Source organism: Parus major, chromosome 1 (genome assembly GCF_001522545.3).
Source record: "Parus major isolate Abel chromosome 1, Parus_major1.1, whole genome shotgun sequence".
Lineage (NCBI taxonomy): Eukaryota > Metazoa > Chordata > Aves > Passeriformes > Paridae > Parus > Parus major.
The window spans coordinates 59,145,264-59,153,693 of NC_031768.1; positions in this window are offsets into that span (position 1 = coordinate 59,145,264).

The following is an 8,430-nucleotide window of genomic DNA, read 5'->3' on the forward strand; positions in this document are numbered from 1 at the left end:
TTTCTAGCTGTGTTTCCAAGGAAATATTTGTGCTGGGGTGGAGGTGAGGGTTTGGGTATCTTTGATTTAGTGCTGTCTGTTCACAACCCATTTTATGAAGTTTAGGGAGAGCATATTTTCCTTCCATTTGTTCAGCGCTTGAGCAATGTGCTGTTTTACCGCCTGCTCTCTTGTGCCACACTGCTTTTCCCCAGACTGCACATCACCAAATGCCAATCAATTTATGCTTGGCTGTGACAGAAGACAAGCGGGAGCCCCATTTGCTTTCAGTTCCTTACATGCTGCAAGTCACAAAATGATAGATTCATTTTCCCAGCCTTCTGGATCTTGATCCATTCACTGCATGAGAAATGCCTGGTTGTTCTTTTTAGGATGCCAGAATCCTCTTTTGCCTACTGAGGCACTATTATACCTTCATAATACAGCTTCTTCCTCATCCTATAGGTTCCAAACTCCCTCAGTCCCTGTCTGTATTTTCAGCTGTGGATAAGGATACCTTATTGGTGGCAGGTCCTTAATCGATGTACAGCAAATATTGTAACCTGTACGTGCTCATTCTGCCCTCTGGGAACTAGGAATTAATGACACTGCTTTAGTCAGCACCCATTTGCACATTGACTACTCTTTTTCTGTGTAAACATCTCCCAGATATAAAGTTTTCTGTGTTACATAGAAGTTATACCATATCCCTGCTTGACCTGTAGCTTTTTGCAATGTTGGTGTCACTAAGTGTTGTTTTTTTCCTGCACTGCAGTATCACATGCAGTGACACATCTAAAACAAAACAATGTCCATCTGGTTTAATGTTTTATCACTCATCATGGCTCCAGATCTTTGCTCTGGGAAAACATCTGCAGTTCTGGAAATGGATAGTTAGGTTATTTCTGTCCTGCTAACTGGAAGAGGGCTGGAGTTACGAGGCACTGAGTGGAGGACAGCCTTGCAGCTTAAGCCAGCTGCCCTCTTAAGCAGAAGATCCTACCAAATTGCAACCCACTAAGTCGTGTTTTTATCACATGAAACTGAGCATATGTGCTGCATGGCCCAGGGCTGTGCAAGCCCTCCAAGCAGGTTAAACAGGACTGGCATGAGAGCTAAAATACACCCGTGTGGGCAGCAAAGGTCCAGAGGTCCAGGACTGAGTCCTTTTATTTTATTTTTTTTAGTACTGTTGATAGAGAATAATAAATTAGAGAATACTATGGTAGCACAAAGTATTTTTAGTTTGTTTATTATTTCCTGAAAGCAACTGTTGAATTTACTGCCTGTTGTCACCTATCACCTCTAAATGTGTAATTGAATTATGATTTATGTGAATCTGCATTTTCTCTCACATCTAACAGACTTATCATACCACTATGTAAAAAGAGAGAATTTTATTTAAACCTCATTAGTCTTATTGTATATATAAAAAGTAGTATTATGATTACTATTTTCACTCACAAATGTATTGGTCTGCAGTCCAGCCCTGTGGCACTTTATTCTAGTCTTTCTTTGTTATCTATTTTTTTTTCAGTTTGGCTTAAAATTACATTTAAAAAACATTTTTTTTCCCAAAATATGAGCCAACTAGAAATGCCTCATGATTTATTTGAAAATATCTGCACAAATTTCCTCAATTTTGCTCTTGTCTTCTGATATATGCCATCTGCACACTTGCAGAATTTTGCTGATGTGTGAGATTGTGAAACAAAGCAGCTCACATAAAAAAGATAATTGAGAACTCTATTGGCCCAGCTGTGCTGTGAGACTTGCTGAATGTGAAAAATTCCTCCAAAATACATAAATTGCTTGTTACGATTCATTCAGCTTTATTAATCCTGGTTAATATTGCACTGGAGTGAAAGGGCTGAGCTTCCCACTTTTAAATCAGTGGATGTTTTCATGCTGACATCAATACTATTATCATAAATAATTTTATATTAGACAGTTTCTTTTTAAGCCTTTTAGAGATGATCACTATTTTTATATATACTATATATATTTGATATTTGTCACTGTGCAGTAAAAACTGCTTAAATACAAAGCAACAATGCAAATAATGTTTCTAATGTTATATATATTTCAAGTATAACATCTACAGTCTACATGCAACTGAGGATAATACAGCCATGAGAAAAATATTTGGTCATTAGTGACATACCTTATTTTTGTACCTATTGTGAGGTCTGTCATGAATAAAGGCTATTAACTTGTTTGGGCATTTTTATGCCTGTGTTTAAAGAATGTCAGAGACCAAATGTCTCTGACAACATCTACAACAAATGAATAGGTGGTGGAAATGTCTTTGCTCACCAATGTCCATCTTTTGTCAGCATCCCAGACAGGAACAGGCCAGGAATAGGCACAAGGGCTTCTACTTGCTCCATGCCAAGTTTTGAGACTATAATCTAGTGAGGGAGAAGCAGTATCACACACCTGACTTGCCAGAGATTTCACACTTCCGTATCTAAGGCACTTGCATTGTTTAAAATAAGACTCAGGCAAAATATTCTGCCTTAGTTCTAAGGAGGCTTTATTTGTTCTGCTTGTGTTATTTTTGCCAGGTATTGATGATGCTTACAAAACTGAAAGGTGGCCAGCGGAGGAGGCTCCAGTCAGCATCTGCTGCTCCCCTTGTGAGCCAAATGCCCAGGAGTGCAGATGGCCTTCATGACCATTATGGGCTGGAGGCACATTCAATGAAAAGTAATTTAAGTTCTTACAGAAAAAGAAAAACTATATGAATGTGGGTTTGTTCCCAACACGAGACAGTCTGAATCAACAATGGGAATGGGCCGGTTACCAAAGAGTCTGCTGGAGCAAGTTCCCGCTGCCAGGGCAGGATCTCCTCTCCCTCTTGGCCATTAGAGGGAGGAAAAAATAACAGACTATAAGAGCCACTAAAATAAGGACCAACACCAAGAATGTACCATGGGTTTAATACCAGCTCCTCCTCTCAGAGTAATTATAGTTGATGTTGCCCTATGGTTACCGATGAACTATCTTTCATCGTGGGCTTTTGTTTGGAGTCAGTAGTTTGGGTTGGACATCAAGACCAGCACATGCTGGTCGGCTTCTCATGGAGAATAAAACAGAACTGAAGGTGACAGGGAGTGTCATGCTGCTTCAGCCATGGAAACAGGCAGCCGAGTTTGGGCTAGACCAAAGCCCTTCCTACATGTTTGTTCTACATTATATAACCTTTATCCAAAAGTTCACCACAGTACTAATGTTAAAGTGAGGAAAAGACCAGGCTAAATGAAACACTGGTATTTCTCATACCATCAACTCCTGCGTACTCAAAAATGTGGTATTTGCTAAAAATATAAAGCTGGTAAACTCAGAAGTTTTCTTTGAACTTCATGATGTGACCTACATTTAGGTGATGCAAGTAACCCTTTCAATACCATTTTCACCTAACTCATTCCTACTTATGTTCAAATGAGATGACACACAACCATCCCTATGGCTTCCCCATACTTGTGTTCGTTGGGCATTAATTTTTCTTAACAGAAAAATTAACTCAGTAATTGCCTCTGAAGGCTCAAATTCTGCATCACTCCTGAATTTCAGTGCTGCATATTTTGGTGTTTCTTCTGCTGTTCAAGTGAGATGTTTGTTGGAAGTCTGGCTCATCACTCCAAAGCCACTGATGTCATGGATGTGATCATGTGTAGCTTTCAATGTAGAGGAACCTCCATTTTAATTACAGCAGTGCTCCCTTGGTTAAACAATATAAACTTGTCTCTCTAGTATTATTCCTCTTGTTCACCTGTTTGGATGTGAGAATGAGCACTGCTCTCAGGTATTTAGAATAGTTAAGGCAGAACCTCATTTAATGCAGTGACAAATTTGGAAAAGTAGTGGGAAATCATGTGGAGATGTCTGTAAATGGTCATCAGCAGTTAGGACAAGCTCATGAAGATTTTAATGCCTTTGATAAAACCACAACATTTAAGAGAAAAATTGCTTCCAGAAAAGCTGCCAGACCATTTCCATATAGAAGACCCACCCTCACCATCTGTCTTTGCTTTCAAGGGTGGATATTTTTCTATTTTGGACATGGTTAGAACTGCCTGCGTCTGAGCAGCTCCTCCTAGTCCAGGTAGAGATGTAAAGAGAAAGCATGCCAGTGCCCTCTGCCCCAGAGATAATAGGCCAACTGCTGTGCTAACATCAAGCCACAAATAAGTCCAGGCTCTGTATTAAACAGTGTATTTACTCAATGTTTAGAGGTGCTTAATTATTCAGCCATGAAGTAGAGAGGCCAGAAAAGCAAGGAAACATTTTCCTCTCTCATTGCATATTGTTTGTGTGAGAAGGAAAATTTGGCACCACACCACACTGTGTTTCTCCCAGGTTGGTCCCATGTCAGTAGTACCAGTCGCTCTTTGTGCTCAAGGTTCTCACCCACAGGGCTACCCAGCTGTGTCTTCTGTGGTGGAGTGGTCTTTATATGCCCTTCAGACAACCATCCTTTGCAGGGATCTATAGAAGGTCCCTCAGGCTTTTTTTTTGTCATTGGGGCTAAATCTAGGATATCAATCTAATATCCTTAGATACCTCTAAGTTTATTTTTTTCTGTCCTGGACTTTCTAAATTAGGCAAAACTGTTAAGTTTTCAGGGGGCAGATTAAAAGGAGCAATGATTCAAGGTGACAATCCAACTCACTTTTCATGAGGAAAGGATTCCCAGATTTTACAAGGCTGAGTTCAGTGGGTGCAGGCTACCTGTGAAACTAGGTCACATCTTCAAGCTGTAACTTAAACTAGGTCATACTTTCTGACTAGTGAAGAGGGGGAGTATGAGTTTCAAAAGCTCGTAAATTATCATTTCCTGGAAAAGACCAAACGCGATGAAATGCTATCCAAAAATCAACCAAGCCAGCTTGACACATAAGAGGAAGTTCATCAAACATCACTTTATCTTCCTCTGCTTCATGAAAATGGAAATGTATTTCCTTTTCAAAATAATTGGTGGTGCAAACATTGATACTGCTTGTGGTTTTAACTGAGTAATTTAAAATTTTCTGAGCAGAAACATCCAACACATACTTTTCTGGTTCCATTCCTATAAATTGCATAAGTAAGGGGAAGGTTTGCTCTGGCAAGTTTGAAAGTCACCTGGGTTTGCAGGGGTCAGAGGAGAAATTTAGAGCTTTCTAATTTCACCAATGAAACATTTTAACATTAATAATACTCACAATACCATGCAAAGTAGGTAGCTCCTCAAAATTATCCATGAAAACTGGAATAGTACATGGGTTCTTTAGACTAGCTGATGGAAGAGGCAGCCTCAGATGCTCCCCACAATCAATTGACCAAAACTATCTCTTCTGTCAATTTGACATATCTGTGCTGATTCTTGCAAGCATTGATTTCTGTGCAAGAAAGGGTTGGTATCTGCAGGTTCTTCTTAACATTCCCAGTAAGTCCTAACTCACTGTCATAGCAAACAGTAACTGGGACATTATTTAGGATCATAAATAATGCACTTGGCCGAAAGTATCTGAATACAGAATAACAACTGCAGTGACTGATCTGGCTGAGATTTTTGAAGCTGAACTCAAGAGTTTAACTACTAATTTTTCAGAGAGCTGAGCACTGAAATTCTTTCATTGTCCCAGAAAAACCTAGTCCTCTGAATTTTCCTCTTTGCTGTGTCGAATGAGAAGCGTGCATACTATAAGGACTGTAGGGAAGAATGAGCAATGCTGGTATGGCTATTGAGAAGAGGTAAAACAGAGCCTAATTTTCCCCAAATAGGACCTTAGTCCAGGCCCAGTCTGATGGGGAAAGACCCCACTTGAGTCTGATCCTTGCTGACTTGCATGACAACACGTCTCTCCTTCGCTCAGGGGAAACCCTGCAGCCAGCAGGCTTGAGAACGCACGCCAGGGACTTTTGCTGCCTTCATTTTCTCTCCCTGTGTCAACTGCTTGCTCACATCCTGCTCCTTGTGGCATCTCTGCCACCCACCTCTGCTCAGCTCAAGGGCCTCCCCTCCTCCATACCCAGTCCCTCTCCCTCAGCTTGCTGTCATACAGCAACCCCTTTGCCACCATTCAGAAACCCTGCATCCATTTGGTGCTGAAAGTCTTTGCCACAATCACTTGTTTTTTGGTTTGCATCCACTGTGAGCCCTATCTGCCTCCACCAATGCCCTGAAACTGCTTTCTGGTGCATGTGTAACCCTAGCTCTGGTGAGTTCCTTGGTTAATCCTTCGGCTTTGCTATAATAATTGCGATCAAAGCTAACTGTGTTTTACATGGAGCTGAAATAACTTTTAATAGTGGGTCAGAGACAAGTGAGTTTTCTTTGACTATACTTATTTGTGCACACTGGAAAGCTTTCCCTCTTTGCAGCACAGACAGGGCAGCACACATCCCTGCAAGGGAGGGGGAGCGGTTATTCATCCTCCTCCCTTCCCCAGCATTAGTGCACTAAGATGACTAAAAACTTGTATCCTCTCAGGGTCCTTCTACCTCTTGTGTTTAAGGAGATGTTAGCCCCACTTCTCCAGTGACTGTGCCTGGAAACACCTTTCCTCTTTCTTGTTTTGTGCCAAAATCTAAATACTCTAAGATCAAAGCAGACTTCTCTTTCCTATCAGTCTTCTCCTCAGCCCAAAACACCCAAGTTCCCTAAATGAGATATACCATAAAAGAACCAGATTTAGGGACCTTTTAGGGATAACATTGCATTAGCAGCTGTTTCTTAGCAAGCCAGGGGTAGATACTGAGATATTTGCAGTTTCTGATTTGGCCTCAGTTGCAGATCCAAAGGAAGAATCTGCATTAACCAGGATCTGTGCTGCTTATCTCACTCTGAGCCAGCATTCACAGCACTAAAACTGCACCAGAAATCAGCCACTGGCAGACTGGAGTGGTATAACACAGCAAGGCAGCCGCACTACCTAGAATTTCCTCTTCATTTGAAATACCTCACAAAAAATCAGAAGCAGGAAATGGGTTATCTGGTAAAATTTCAAATGATGCTGTTATCTGGTATAACCTCAGCACATGCTAGAATTCATCACCTGCCTTCCAGTCCTGGAAATCAGTTCAATTGTGTCAAGCTGTTATTCATTTAATTTCTCCTAGTAAAGGTGCAGACATTCACACTGCTCTACTTTGTTATTTGTGGGTTATTTCTCCAAAATGCCACTTTCACCAAGGAGCTGAAATTCTCAAAATGTCAATGTAAATTAGGCAGTAGGGTTATGATAAGATACATACATACATACATACATACATATATATATATATATACATACATATATATATATATGTATATATGTTCTTAAATGTTTTCTAGATATACATTCACAAATGAAAATTCTCACTTCTGAACTGTTAATTTTGTTTCCCTGGAACATCAGCAGCATGAATGGCTCCAAGAAAACTCTAGTGCTGGCTGATAAAACATATTCCTAATAAATGTTTAAGACTTATGAAGCCAGAGAAACACTACCATTTAACTGCCTAGATAAAATGGACTGCCACTAGTAGGGCACAATGATCCTTAGCCTTTGAAGTGCCAGTCATGTGAGGATTAGGTTTCTGAGACATTTTAAAATCCCATTTTGAATCTTTATGCCACCACAGTGGTCCAGGTAGACCTGTTTGCTCCTGGTGGCTACAGCTTTCAGTATCAGTGGCAAATCCCAGGTTGCTGGGGTCACCCCACAGATGAGCAGCTTCACAAGTTGTCAAGAGCAGGGGTACTGCTGTGCTTCAAGAAGATGAAAGCCCAGAGGGAGACATCACCTCTTCCAGTGTCAAAAGGACTAAGGAGGGCTCAGAAGATGATGTGAGCTCTTCTGGTCAATAGACATGTCTTGAAGTGGTCTGAAGCAAGGTCCTAATCTGTGCCAAAGGGTATGGCTATGCTGCTAAATAAAAGAGGGACAGGGCAATAGTTTGATCACGGGCTCCTGTGCTTTGTGTGCTGTCTGGCTGTGGCTCTGCTGCTTGCTGCTGCAGCCCTGCTCTGCACAGGGCAGAGCTGTCTGCAGGATGGCCTGGAACCCACCTGTGGGCTTGGCCCCACACTTACCTGGAATTCTTCTTTGTGCCAGTGTGGCCTGAAGGACTCAGCAGAAGCAATTTGTGGTCATCCTGGCCTCCTGGAAACGGATGGTTCCTCAGAAGTAAAGACTTTGGCTTAAAAAGAAAAACCAACGTTAACCAACAAAACATATGAAGTAGAGGTGGAGATTACAAAAGAGATGAAGAATCCAAGAAACCTCATGGTGGAGGTTTCTGGCTCTTATTAGTGGGTGTCAGGTGAAACCTGCTGGCAGTTCCCATGTTGCTTGGTGGTAGAAGGAGCAAGGACATGTCCCCATAGCTCTGGCAGCTGTGGCAGGGGCTGCCTACCCTTCCCTCTTGCCCTGTGGCTGGAGATGTGCTGAGCAGGATCCAGCCAGGCAGAAGGATGAAGAA